Below are 6,967 nucleotides of genomic sequence, written 5' to 3'. Positions count from 1 at the left end.
GAAGCACAGTGCTAGGTGGCGGCGGGGGGGGGGGGGAAGCTGAATGCTGAGGGAGGGTGGTCAAGGACCAGCGTGGAGCCCGACTTTGCACCTGCCCTGCATTTGGCATCAGCCGGGCTTCTGCGGGTGCAGGGGAGCCATGCCAGCAGCATGTGCGCACAGAGGTCCGTCGCCTGGGCCGGCGCTCTTGCCGTGTGAGGAAGCCAGCTGCTCAGCTGTGTGCAGAAGTTTTATTCCTGCTCACCAGCCTCATGTTGAAATCGGGCCGGGCCAAAGTTCAAACCAGGCTGTGGTCTGAAAAACTCTGGCATCCGGAAACATAAAGGTGGTGCAGGCATGGAGTTGGGCTGTTGGAAGTTCCAGGAGTGATATTCCTGTGTCTTAGACCTCCAGACTGCAGGGCAGGAGAGATCTGATAGCTAGACCTTTCTGTGTTTACTCTTCTGCCACTGTCCCCTAACTAGATCAGTTAACTCCTAAAGGATGTGAAGAGGCACAAAGGAACTCGACTGAAGCACTGTAGAATATGCAGGGAGCATTGGTGATTTTTATTATTTGAAATTTGTAATGGTTGTCATTTGTACTAAGCTTTCTTGCTGGGAGGAGCTGTGGTGGCTCAAGAGGTTAAGCCGCTGAACTGTAGGCTGTGGAAGGTCGGTAGTTCAGCAGTTCGAGACCCGGGTGCCGCATGACGGAGTGAGCTCCCGTCTCTAGTTCCAGCTCCTGCCAACCTAGCAGTTCGAAAGCAAGAAATTGCAAGTAGATAAATAGGGACCACTTCGGTGGGAAGGTAACAGCATTCCGTGCGCCTTGGTGTTTATTAATGCCGGCCACATGACCATGGAAACGTCTTCGGACAGCGCTGGCTCTTTGGCTTGGAAACGGAGATGAGCGCTGCGACCCTAGAGTCGGACTCGACTGGCTTTCGAGCAAGGGAGACCTTTACCTTTTTACTTTCTTGCTCGGGTGGCATAAAAGCCCAAAGAAATAAACAATTTATAAAAGCAAACAGGCCAATATACTTTATTTCCATCACCGCACCTCTACCACCACTTGTGTGGGCATTATTGGGGTACGAGACGTTCCTGGATGAAGATGCTGCTGGGATGTATGTTGTTGGTCTGGTATTAATAATTCCAGAACCCCATCTTGCCATTAATGATCTATGTAACCTTGAGAGCACCGACCTTTTAGTGTATTGTATTGTATCGTTTTATTCTGTTTTTACTGTTTTAACTTTGGCATCCGTGCCTCGTTGTTCGCCGCCCTGAGCCTTTGGGGAGGGCGGGATAGAAATCCAAAAATACATACATAAATAAATGCAGACTGTTCTCCGGGACCATTTCCCCTTCCTTCCTGTGACGCGCTTCTCCCGTGGGCTTGCCGGGGGAACCCGCCCGTGGCTGTGGCGCCTGGTTCCCCTGCGGGGTAGATGACGCTGGGAGTCGGAGGTGGATCGCCAAAGGGAGCTGCGGAGGGACCTCAGACAGGCAGGGGATGGGGTTGACGACACCCCCTCAAGTCCCTCTGCCTCGTGCACCGGATACTGCTGCCTTTTCTTTCTCTCTTCTTCACCTTCGCAGCTTCGCACCCCCGCACGCTGTTCCTCCCCGGTCTCTCCGAAGAGCTCCTCTTTTATTTCCCTCCTCTGCTCCCAGCGCTGCCCCTCTCCCCCACCTCCCTTCCTCCCGGCCTGGCCCTGCCCCCGTTTATATACACGGACGCTTCCCAGGTGTCCGGGGTGTGGTCGCAGGTGAGCCGGCGGTGGTCCTATTGGCCCTGGGCGTCCCGCCCTGCTTGGCCTCAGCTCTCCTGGGGGGGGGGGGGAGCCCTGGCTCCTGGGGTGGGTGTGACGCGGCGCTCGCTGTGAGGGTCTTGCTCTGCCAGCGTTGCGACCTTCCGTCCGAACCGCTGGGCGTCGAGTCGCTGTGCCGTGTCTCCTTCGGGGGCTGCGGTGCCGTTGCTTCTCTGTTCCTCTGCTGCCGTCGGGGCGAGTCGGGGCGTGGGCCAGTGTTCCCTCTAAGCTGAGTTAGTGTGAGCTAGCTCACCGTTTCTTAGCCTCTGGCTCACACATTGTCTTCGCTCAGGAAGGAGGGCTCCGGAGCAAACTAATTTATGCAGTATCCAAGCCGCCTGCTCACAACTTTAATGCCAGCCGCTCACAAAGTAGAATTTTTGCTCAAAAGACTCGACAGCTTAGAGGGAACATTGGCGTGGGCAATGTTCCCTCTAAGGCATGGAGAAAGAGGTACTTTTCTCCCTTTCTCACCATACAAGAACTCGTGGGCAGTCAATGAAATTGCTGAGCGGTCGGCTTAGAACGGATAAAAGGAAGTCCTTCTTCATCCAACGAGTGATTAACACATGGAATTCACTGCCACAGGAAGTGGTGGCAGCTACAAGCATGGACGGCTTCAAAAGGGAATTAGATAAGCATATGGAGCAGAGGTCCATCAGTGGCTATTAGCCACAAGGTATAGATATGGACTCTGGGGCAAGGGATGCTCTGTCATCTTGGTGCTTGGGGGGGTCAACAGTTGGAGGGCTCCTAGTGTCCTGGCCCCACTGGTGGACCTCCTGATGGCACTGGTATTTCTGGCCACTGTGTGATACAGAGTGTTGGACTGGATGGGCCTTTGGCCTGATCCAACATTGGCATCTCTTATGTTCTTATGTAACTGACATTTTAATTTCTGGGCACTTTTAGAGAAATGTCCTCTTACCCAGCAGATGTCACATCTGTGTTGCGAAGGTATATACTTTTTATTATTCCAGTGGGGTTTATGTAGGATTGTTAGCCTCCAGGTGGAACCTGAAGATCTGGAAATACAATTAAGAACATAAGAGAAGCCAGCGTTGGATCAGGCCAATGGCCCATCCAGTCCAACAGTCACACAGTGGCCAAAAATACCAGTGGCCATCAGGAGGTCCAGCAGTGGGGCCAGGACACTAGAAGCCCTCCCACTGTTGCCCCCCCCCCCAAGCACCAAGAATACAGAGCATCACATGCCCCAGCCTGTGAGTCCCTATCTATACCTTGTGGCTAATAGCCACTGATGGACCTCTGCTCTATATGTTTATCTAATTCCCTCTTGAAGCCGTCCATGCTTGTAGCCGCCACCACCTCCTGGGACAGTGAATTCCATGTGTTAATCACACTTTGGGTGAAGAAGTGCTTCCTTTTTTCCGTTCTAATCCAACTGCTCAGCAATTTCATGGAGTGCCCACGAGTTCTTGTATTGTGAGAAAGGGAGAAAAGTACCTCTTTCTGTACCTGCTCTCTCCCATGCATAATCTTGTAAACCTCGATCATGTCACCCCTCAGTTGTCGTTTCTCCAAGCTAAAGAGCCCCAAGCGCTTTAACCTTTCTTCATAGGGAAAGTGTTCCGACCCTTTTATCATTCTAGTTGCCCTTTTCTGCACTTTTTCTAATGGTATAATATCCTTTCTGAGGTATGGCGACCAGAATTGCACACAGTATTCCAAATGAGGACGCACCATCGATTTATACAGGGGCATTATGATACTGGCTGATTTGTTTCAATTCTCATCCCTAATAATCCCTAGCATAAAGCTGGCCTTTTTTTATTGCAGTCGCACAGTCTCGACATTTTCAGTGAGTTATCTACTACGACTCAAAGACCTCTCTCTTTGTTAGTGATGCTGAACTTAGTGCGGACACCTGATCAGCATAGCCCGCTGCAGCCCAGAACTCCTGAGCTCATGCTGGGGCCCAAAAAGGTACTCAGCCCTGTATCTCCTGTTTCATTGCAATAAACAGATTTATCTAACTCGTTGGACTCTGACTGTGTGTTTCCAGTTCGGCCCCAGGAAAAACACAGGCACAGATTTGTGTACCATCAGTTTCCACCACTTTGAGCCCCATCAACGTGTATTTATACTTAGGATTTTTGGCCCCGGTCCCTCCGCCGCAGCAGTACCCCAGGCAGTTCTCTCTTGGCTTGGACGTCTCTCCCCGTTGCCTGGCCGCCAACGCCTGTCCAGATCTGGGCTGAGGAAAGTGGGAGTTCCAGGTGGGGGGGGGGATGCAACCTTGCAGCCACCATCAGCTTCAGCCCTTCTCAGTTTGGAAAGCCAGTTTGGTGTTGTGGTTAAGTGTGTGGACTCTAATGTGGGAGAACCAGGTTTGATTCCCCAACTCTTCCACTTCCACTTGCTGGATGACCTCGGGCAAGCCATAGATCTGTCAGAGCTGTCCTTGGGGGAAAAAAGAGCAGTCTGCAGAGATCAGTTCCGCTGGAGGAAATGGCTGGATTCTCTGGCACTGTGCCCCACTGAGGTCCCTGCAGCCTCCCCAGCTTCACCCCCAAACCTCCAGAAATTTCCCAACGTAGTTGGCAGTCCTAGATGGTAATCCAGGTAGTATCACACCTGGAAAAATTAAGCAAATTTTTAAATTATACCCTGGTAACTGAAAATGGATCTATAGAAGCAGATCTGGTTCACATGGTTCAAAAGGGGACCGTTATAACTTACAAGCTGTTTGGAGGTTTGACCTTATTTTGCGGATATTGCTTTTAAGGATTTATTGTTTGGTGTCAAACAGAGCCAGTTTGGTGACATATTTTTGTCAGGAGATCCACAAGTTCACAATTGAGTTCTTTCAGAACTCTCGGATGTATGCCATCTGGGCCTGGTGATTTATCAGTTTTTAAGTTGTCTATCAGTCGTAGGACCTTCTCTCTCGTCATCTCAATCTGACTCAGGTCTTTCAACCCCCTTCCCGAAATCAACAATTCTGGAGTGGGCAAGCACTTCTCATCTTCCACACTGAACTGATCTCCAGTCTGCAGAGATCAGTTCCCCAGGAGGAAATGGCTGGATTCTCTGGCACCGGGCCCCACTGAGGTCCCTGCAGCCTCCCCAGCTTCACCCCCAAACCTCCAAAAATTTCCCAACCTAGCAGTTCAAAAGCAAGAAATTGCAAGTAGATAAATAGGTACCGCTTCGGTGGGAAGGTAACAACGTTCCGTGCACCTTGGCGTTTAGTCATGCCAGCCACATGACCGTGGAAACGTCTTTGAACAGTGCTGGCTCTTTGGCTTTGAAACGGAGAACACCGCAGCCCTAGGAAACCTTTTCCTTTACTATAAATGAACACATTGCTTGTAAATTTGCATTGTAGTTATTTTATGGATCGCTGTTGAAGACTTCACTGAAAAGCACTCAGTCCTTAGTTGTATCCTTAGATAGTGTTTTCTCTTTCTGTTATTAACAACATCAGAAGAGCCCTGCTGGATCAGACCAATGGTCCATCTAGTCCAGCATCCCGTCTCACACAGGGGCCAGCCAGTTCCTCTGGAGGACCAACAACAGGACAGAGAGCCCGAGGCCTTCATAAGAACATCAGAAGAGCCCTGCCGGACCAGACCAGTGTGGGTCCCTCTAGTCCACCATCCTGTCTCACACGGTGGCCAACCAGTTCCTCTGGAGGACCAACAACAGGGCAGAGAGGCTGAGGCCTTCCCCTGATGCTGCCTCCTGGCTCCCGGGATTCAGAGGATTAGTGCCTCTGTACATGGAGGTTCGCCTCAGTCACCAGGGCTAGTAGCCAGTGATAGCCTTATCTGCCCTGAATCTATCTAATCCCCTTTTAAACCTGTTTACTCACTATTCTAGCGTTCCGTGCGCCTTGGTGTTTAGTCATGCCGGCCACATGACCACGGAAATGTCTTCGGACAGCGCTGGCTCTTCGGCTTGGAAACGGAGATGAGCACCGCAACCCTAGAGTCGGATTCGACTGGCTTTCGAGCAAGGGAACCTTTACCTTTACTCACTATTCTACTGGCACTGTGATATTGCTTCTTGTTTGTTAAAATTTATGGGGGGAGGTTATATATAAGGGTCGATGTATCCTTTTTCCTCAGCCTTTCCCCCCCTTCTTTTTTGTCTCCTTGATTTTACTGGTTTGTCCTCCCCACCGCCACCCCCTTTTTCCATGGGGCCCCGGAGTATTCCTTTTGGAGCAGGCCCTACCTCATTCCTCCACCAGGGGGCAGTGCTAGCCCAGTTTCCCCAACAGAGTGCGAATAATTCAGGAGTGGAGCATTTCTGCTCACTTGGGACGTCGTACGACATTCTAGCCAATGTGTCCTTTCTTGATTAAGCATACGGAATGCGCAGAAGCCCTGTATCTGTCATTCTGCTGGGGTCCTGTCAGCTACCTAGGGAACTGGCATGCACTGACTCGCCTCTGCTGGGACGGAAAGGCCAGATGATGAAGAAGAAGAGATTGGATTTATACCCCGCCCTTCACTTGGAGTCTCATAGCAGTTTACAAACTCCTTCCCCTTCCCCTCCCCACAACAGACACCCTGTGAGGTAGGTGGGTGGGGCTGAGAGAACTCTGACACAAACGGCTCTTTTTCAAGGACAGCTGTGCCAGAGCTTGTGACTGACCCAAGGTCACATCAGCAGGTGCAAGTGGAGGAGTGGGGGAATCAAACCCGGCTCTCCCAGATTAGAGTCCGCACACTTAACCACGACACCAAACTGGCTCTCAACTGATGCTGTTCTGCCTGGATCCGTCTCTCCTTCTTGGCTTAAGTCTGGTCGATGCCCAGGCAAATCTGAACAACCGGGTCACCAGCTCTTTACCTGGTCACCTTTCAACCATCAGGGTTTTTTAACAGTGGCAAAACAGATCTATCCTGCCCGCTCCCACCCAGGAGCACGGCCCGACGTGAAGCCACCTGTACCTTTAGACTTGCTGCTGGCTTGATGATCATCTATCAGCATCTCTCATCCCCTTTGAAGCCCAGAGCTGTCACCACATTTTGGGGCGGCAAATTCTGTGCCAGGCAGGCTAGGAGAGGGGTGCGGCTCAAGCAACTTCCCATTTTGAGGCTTCTGGGTGCTCGAGGCTTCCCTGAGGGAGGGAGGAGAGGCTGGCAGGCCAGGAGGTCTTGGGAGCAAACGCATTGTTGACAGATGGCCACCTAGCCT

This window comes from Gekko japonicus, unplaced genomic scaffold, assembly GCF_001447785.1.
Source record: "Gekko japonicus isolate JY-2015 unplaced genomic scaffold, Gekko_japonicus_V1.1 scaffold2229, whole genome shotgun sequence".
Lineage (NCBI taxonomy): Eukaryota > Metazoa > Chordata > Lepidosauria > Squamata > Gekkonidae > Gekko > Gekko japonicus.
The sequence above is the reverse complement of the archived record's forward strand: the minus strand, read 5'-3'. Positions refer to the sequence as shown.